Source organism: Trachurus japonicus, chromosome 16 (genome assembly GCF_045865225.1).
Source record: "Trachurus japonicus isolate A0001 chromosome 16, Traja_1.0".
Taxonomy (NCBI): domain Eukaryota; kingdom Metazoa; phylum Chordata; class Actinopteri; order Carangiformes; family Carangidae; genus Trachurus; species Trachurus japonicus.
In genome coordinates this window covers 31,371,623-31,379,956 of record NC_140922.1, presented here as the reverse complement: position 1 = coordinate 31,379,956, position 8,334 = coordinate 31,371,623, and positions in this window count along the sequence as shown.

Sequence of the window (8,334 nt, the reverse complement as noted above, 5' to 3'; positions counted from 1 at the left end):
CCTGGTACTGGACTTCAGCATGGCGTACAGTGAAGGGAGCCTGATTCACTACATAACATGACTGTCAAACACCTGCAGGTTCTTTCATCATATAAACCATTATGTTTTATTCAAAAAGCACCTGTTAAAAACATTTTTTGCCCCTTAGAACCAGGTAATGTTCCCTTCCTCTCCTCACTAACTGCACATGTTGTCAATTATTTTAAGAATTGTTTGATTTAATACTTGTTTGGTTTGTTTCTTCTGCATTCATCATCTTGTGACACCTCACATTAACCTCATGACCTCTCATGCATTCCCACTCATTTAAAGTACAACAGTGTCCATCAGATTTGTGCAGTTTTCTTTTGACTGTGACTTATTTACACATGTCTCTCTTGTTTGTTTTTTTTTAAGGTAAATGTCCTGTAAACCCTATTTCACTTTTATATAATTTAAAACAAATAAGAAAGCATATACAATTCAAAGCAAGTGCAAATACAGATATCATTTTATTTGGATACTAAACGAGGCACGAGCACTCGGTTACTAATATAATAATAATCAGGTTCAGGTTGAGTCCAGGTTGAATCCATGTGAGTGTGTGATTTCACAGCTATGCACCACCACATCCTGTTTTGCATATTTTTGAACTCAACCACTGAACCATTGGCACTGTTCTTTGGAAGTGGCGTTGATGTTAACACAAAGAGCTCCCTAGCGTAAAAACATTTCACTGAATTTGAATTTATATATTATCTTTGTTATCTGTAACAGACTTTTAAAGGTGTCACTTACAGTATCTCCACCGGACAGGGCCATACGGTGGCAAGTAGGCATGCAACATAAACCTGATAACAGCCTGTTCCTGTGAACTTAAAGAGTTTTATTTATTTATTTTTGTAGAAATGGATGAAATGATACAAGTTTGTGGCAAAATAGCTTCAGAAACAGTGACTATAGTTTTTCTTCGTCTTCTTCTCATTGGCCATAGTTATTATAATTTGTAGAAATGCATTGCAAAATTCAGGTGAAGCTAACTGGGGTTCTCCCTATGCTTAGCAATGACCAAAACTGGCAAAAATGATTGTATAATTTGAAAAGCAGTTTCATTGATCTGATTAATGCCTCCTGTTCTGTTACAACCTGTAGGTTCAGCTGTGTTCATGTCAGAGCTGGACTTGTTCAGTTCATGGTTTTAAATTTCATTTGGATCTTTGTTCAACCCTCTGTTGAGTTCAACAAATTTTCCCAAACGTCCATCCATCCTGTTGCATCTTGGGATATTGCTTTATCCTTTATCAGGTCAACAGACAGACAAAGATTTTCCTTCAGTCCTGCTGGAGTTGCAGGTGAGCCGTCGCCTAAGGGTGTGTGGTCCTGTCACGTTACAACTGTGACAGAAAGTAAAAACTAAAGTGACACCGAGCATCAAACTTTACCATCACTGAAGAAAAAAATGGCCTCATGGTAGAAAAGAATGAATAAGACATGATTGTTCTGCAATACAAAAGATTATTTTCTGTTTTAGCTCACCACACGTTTCAGCACGACGGGTTAAAACTTTGCAGATGCAGTTTGTAGTTCTAGTGAATTCTAATTTGAATTTTAAAAAAAGTTTAGAGTGAGATTTCATCAGAGAAGTATTCTACTGTGACCGATGGGCACCAGCTCCTAGGTAGTGGAGAACAAGAGCTTTCAGTAGTACGCAAATTGGCTTCCACTTTGAAAGAAGTTTATAGTGACAATGTTTCAATGAGAAAGGTCAAATGTGTCTTTCTGTCAGACATGGAGTTAATCATAACATTTCTGCCGGAGGGGAAACCATGGAGAACAAATTTGATGAGACCAGAGACACTGAACCTCCCAGTAAATGTAGCCGGTACCATAAAACCCAAACTAGGATTTTAGGACAGGATTTTATTGTGGAATTTCAGTCACAAATCTCCATGTTTGTCTTTACATATGTTTTATGTTTGTTATGCTTGTACTGTATATGTTATTGGAGCTGTCTTATGGCACGGAAATGAAAGGCTAGACTAAACTCATACAATTACTCAGACCTCTCTGAATGGGAATGAAAATGTTTCATAATGATCAAAAAAAAATTATCACATGCAAAAGAGCTGATAAATCTTACCCTCCAACTGTCGCTGGAACAATCAAATAAACCTGGAGAGCAGGTAAAAAAAAATGGGCTGGACCAGGACCCAGTATCATCAGGTGTGTGTGACTCTGAAGTGAATATAAGGAGAGGTTCTCCTCTGATCCACCAGGCTTCACTCTTCTCTCTGCAGAAGGTAAGACCTCCACTCCTCACCTGTCTGACCGTCACGACTCTTTACTGTAGAGCTGTGGTACAGGTAAAAATGTAACGTTGACTGTGTTTGTAGGAGATTCAGTTAACGTGATTATTTCTTTATCCTCTGTCAGCTCTCCACGTTGCCACCATGAGGAACCTGGTCCTGGTTGCGTTGGTCCTTCAGCTCGTGCTCATACTCACAGAGGTTTATGGCGTCAGTAAGCTCCTTTAATTATATATATTCATGCTGCAGTTTGCAGGCTCAGATTAGCTTTTTAAAAATCCTCTGTTTCTTCCAATTTAAAGCAGAAGTAAGTGATATATTTGTGTTAATATAAGTCTTAAATAGTTATATCTTCCGACAGCAATCACTTACATAGAGTGTTTGGTCTGAAACACGGGTCTGTCAGTCACTCTGCTCTGCTCTGAGCCGAGGAGAAAACATTTATCGTATCCTACAGTTTTTATCCAATGAGGAGAGAGAACGGCATGCAGGGCTGTGTGTGCAGCCAAGGGACGCCGTGAATGTGGTGACGTAGGGACGAGGACTGTTACGGTGCGTTCAAGGAAACTCGTATTTTTCCGACCGTGAAGTGGTACCAGTTCGATCTGGTACGAGTTCACCGGTCGGAAGTTACGAGTGTCCGTTATAGTGACTTTCACAGGTAAAACAGGTCGGAAAAACCTGAAACGCTACAAAGTCGTAAGTTGTGACTTGAAGCTGTAATTTACGATTTCAAAAGCCTGCCTGGAACGCAGCATTAGCGAAAACGACCGGACCACTTACTTCTGCTTTAATAAGAATTTTATAATAGTTTTGTAATAAATGCTTAGTTGGTAAATCCCTGTTGTTTTTTTTTCCACAGTATGAGTTTGGAGATATGATCTCATTCAAAAGGACTAAATGTGGTGCATGCTCCTACCAGCACTTCGTTATTTATGTTGGTGATGAGCAGCTCCCTGGCAAACAGCCTGGACAGGACATTTTTCATCGCATAGGTACATGTACATGTATCTAACACCAATATATTTACAGACATCATTGCAGATGATCATTGATTAACCTGCTCCTGATTTAAATACACTGACAATCTGTCTGTTAACACTGACCTCATATCGCTGGAACCAATGAATACCCAATGATTCCTTGCTTCCTTTAAGTGTATTTTAAAGTTTACATGCAGTGTTTCTTAAAGTTCCCTCTCACCATCACTGTAGGTCCACAGGGGGCCACCGGTGACTGTCAGTTCGGTGTACTCGCGAAGGAGGAAGGTGAAAACATTGGGCCACAAACTAAATTGGATGATACATTCAAAGTGGAACTGCAAAGATCAGATTACAAAGAAAGAGTCAAAAAACGCATTGCATTTTGGAAGGAAAACTGTGGAACTTATAAAGTCGCCACAAATAACTGTGAACACCTTGCTACCGATGTGCGCTATGGGCGCAGAATTTTAAAGCAGGTATGTGACACACTCAACATTTTCCTGTCAGTTTATATTTTTATGATCTGGCCGACATCAAATGACACAAATCTGGCACATTTCATTTAATGTTTCTTCTGAGTAGTAGTACAGTAGCCTACTGGTTGATCTCTACCAATTTTGCTAACTGCATTATTGTTAACGACAACAACTCAGTTTGAAAATGCGTGCATTTCCAGCAGTATATCTATTGTTTATAGCTGTTTTGTTGAAGCAATTAAAATAATTCTTTAATGTATTTCTGTAAAGTGGAGCCACATAAACTGCCAAGTTAAACACAATACTGTATTTACCAAAACCCATAAACAATAATGTCTCATGTTTACCCACTCTCACTTGCATCTCATTTGTGCTGTTTTAAGGATGAAACACATGCTGCCAAAATGATCTGCAAAATTATACCAAGACCTCCAGCAAGGGATACATGTGCTGCATACGACCAGATGGTGGCAGAAAACCTGGAGAATGCACAGACTGAAAGTGCCTGTGTGTTAACTTCCAAGTGTCCTGCTGCAAGTGCTGGTTAGAGAGTTACACCTTCACCTGTTGTTGTTCTCTTCTTTTGTGCTTCGTTCAAGTCACAGTCTCTTTAAAATAAAATACTGAGCAACAACTGTTCACCTGTTGTCTCTGGTGTTTTGTTTGTTTTGTTTTTTACTAATGTACAATACACTCACTGAACACTGACACTCAAAACTTGTAAAGATATGAAACGGTCCCATCAGCCAAGTCTGTGAGTGTATGTTAATCCTATGGTATCACATGTGTGAGAGAGTCATTTGTTTTCACTGTAAAATATAGCGATATTTAGGTCACCTACTGTAAACCACACACCTCCATAATATTTAGAACGCAGGTAATGATGGAAAAGATCAACTAATATTCAGTGTATCTAACTTTTTTCTTATTCCTGCAAGTAAAGTAACAAAGATGCTTACACTACAAATAGCACAATATACAGACAACGGCACAGCGTTTGTTTGTGGCTGACAGTCCCTGCAGCCTGATGTGATGCTGGATCATCTCTGTATCTCCTGGTCAGAAACCTAAGTGTCTTTATCTTCCAACGACACTTTGCCACGTCATTTTTCGTCACGTTCATTTGTCATTTGTACACACACTCTGTTCACAAAGACAGAGGAGAATTAAATCCATCATCTTGGCTATTTATACTTTTGCATGTTCAACAATTACTGAAAAATACTGAACAACCTCCTTCCTTTATCCTGACATTTCTGCCTCTTCGCCTTGATATAGGCTACACAAAGCAGTGGTGCATTCTGGGATTCTTCAATTGACTTAATACTGAGAGTCCCGTGTTAATGTTTGACAAAAAAGAAAAGAATAAAAGAGACATTAAACATTTGAATATTCTCCCTCTGAACTATCAATGAGTCAGCCATTGTGTTAAAAATTGAACGTGACGAAAAATGAACGTGACTCTCAGCAAAGTGTTGTTAGAGGATAACGTTTCTCTAACTGACCAGGAGATACAGAGGTGATCCAGCATCACATCAGGCTCACCTGTAGCGGACCCCTGGTTTCAATAAATGAAGCAGAGAGATTTGAACAGGTGCTTACATTTTATTTACAGCCTTAGCACCATGAAAACTATAGGAAGGAAATACAGAAAAAAGAAATACACAAGCCAAACATTTCATTTACAGTTTCCCAACTATAGGTTACACAACAACCCCTGGAAACTTTACTGTGCACAATGTTCATATTCATATTCCAAATAACAGAATTCATCCATGCAGTTCATCCCAATTCATGAGAGACATTACAGCTGCTTCATAGCAGGTCACGGCCAGGCAATTTTAGACAAATTTAGACAATTCTGAGTAACAAGAGACAGAGTAGGAAAACTCACAACTTCTGACACTAAGAACCAGTGTGTAAGTGTTTTGCTTCATAAGAGAAAATCTGATGTCTAAAAATGCCACTCTTACATTGACTCCAATTGTTCATAATTCAAAATGTTTTAAAAAAACAACAAAAAAAAAAACAGTTTTTGAGATAAAAACCTGATATTTACCAAACTTCTTTGCTACAGTAGCATATGTCCCCAATATTTTTGTCAACTTTTTTCAGGAAGATTGAAAATGTATTTAGCAATGTGTTTACAGTATTGTGGAGTAGGTAGGCTACTGGTGTCAATTGTGCCAAAATTGTGGGTGAAGAAAAGTTTTACAGTTTTAAGTGCGTACAAAGGTTTCTGCAGTATTGAGGCTACATTTTGGTGAAAATTGCAAAACAGTGGCACATATGGTTGGTTGGATGGTGTTGTCTTTGTTTGTTGTAGTGTTTATGATTAACTATGTTGTGCTCTTGCAATTGTACAGCACTTTGGTCGACTGAGGTTGTTTTAAATGTGCTTTATAAATAATAAATTGTGACTTGACTTGACTTGTGACTTGTTAGGAACTTAGGTGAAGATGCAACAGGTGCAGCTCAGTCACCTCCTCCCTTTTCTACCATCGCTGCCTGGCCACTAGATGGCAGCACAAGGTCATGTACTGACCGACGTTCCCCCTTAGTCTATATTTGAATGATGTAACTTGGACAAGATTATAGCTAAAATTAGAACATGTCAGTATTTTGTCTCAATTTATATCAACATTTAAATAACACTGTTGCTTTTGCTGGAAGATAACGTAGTAACGTAGCAAGTCATTTGTCATTAAGGCCAATTTTATAATAAATTTGGCTAGAAATAAATCTAATTTGTAATATCTCATAAAGCAAAAACAAAACAAAACACATAAACCAAATTAAATTACTGACTGTAACTTCACAAGATTTTTTTTAATTATTATTATTTTTTACAATACCTGGGAAAAAAGCAAATGCACCCCGATACTAAAGTGAAGGTGATTTAGTATCTTTCTGTTCAGCATTTTCAGCCTACTGCATTTATGGATTTTAGTTTAACAAGTTTAAAAAGCAGGTGGAATCTAAATTATTCATTATACAAACATTATTAAATGTGTATTGTTTTATTTACAGTTCTGACTGTTATATCCTATCTTATAGTAATGTCTTTTTTATATTGTCAAACTCAAATCTGAAGTAATTGACAGACCATAATTTGTCATACAAGCATAATCAGAGGAGATTGATTCCTTTATTTTTGTGATTTCTGTTAACTGTTTCTCACGTGTAATCTTTTTCTTAGGTCCAATGACGCAGAGAAACCAACCTTGATGTTGAGCATAGAAAAAGAGGTGCAATGTGAAGTAACGTCCTTTGTGCTTGGCCTTGCTGTAGTCTTCTCCTCCTACTACAACTTTCTTCAACCTTCAGTATCAACATGATGCACGCTGGAATCCATTCAGAGGTATAGCTTCTTGTTCACATGATATACTGTACCACAGAGCTTGACCTGATTGACTTTTCTTCACACAACACCATTGTCCAATAACCTGTGGTGAAAGCCAATGCAAGCAACTACAAACATAACTACTACCTCTAGTAATATTGTTATGGCCAATACTCCTTCTTTTTAACAGGGTTCAACAATCTGCATCACTACTGAACATGCTCTTATTTGATATGTCGCATTCATAGACAGATATCAGCTGAAAGAAAAATATTTTTGTCTCTCTATATTGTTTTTCAGAAGCTGCATTGACATCGACCCTGAGAGAAAGACAAAAGCAAGCAGTGAGAAGGTACAAAGCAAGAAGAGCGGTAAGATGGTCCAAAAGAAGCCAACATCAGTGAACCCGCATGTCAGCACACTCATCAAGAAGATCAGTGACTTCAAGTGGGACTTTGTTTCTCTCACACACACACACACACAGACACACACACTTTACTTACTCGGTGACTAAAACCTCTGTATTTTCTTATTCAAACTATTGGAATTTGAGATGTTTAGAAAAACTATATACTGCTGCTGCTGTTCTGCAGCAGGTTTATTAAAACAGTTTGATTTTCCTTTCTCACAAAAAAAATTGTCACAGTGAGTTACCAAATATCATATGCACTGTAATTTAAATAAAAAATTGTTAATCTTTCAAAAGAACAAAACAAAGAAAAGAAAATAGACAGGGAGTTAAGGTTTATTCATGTCTAGTTTTACTTGTGTTGCACTGTTTTTATTTTAATAAATATTTGAAAAGGAACTGCATAATGAATAATGTCCTGCTGCCATTTCTCTATCATTATTATTATTAGTAGCGGTAATATTACAGTAACATTCTGTAATTATCATTGTAGATTCAAATAGATAAAATACTGTAAATACAGTAGTTTGCTGTAGAAGCTGCTGCTATTTACTTATTATTGTTTATATTGTGCTTTGTAACTTGCTCTGTGTTATGTGAATCTAATTGTTTTTTATTTAGTTCTCACGACATTTTCCTCGGCGGATTGAATGAGAAATAAATACCTGTGACTAGAAGAACACCTTGTGTCATGATTGACTGAATGGAAGTTACAGTGAAAGGTGTTAAAACTTCAGTTTGTGAGAGTAATTAGTGCAGAGTGTGAATGTAACCTCTGTCTGCTGAAAAAAGAAAAAGTCCCTCAACACAAAGACAGTATCAGAAAGGTCAAGTCATG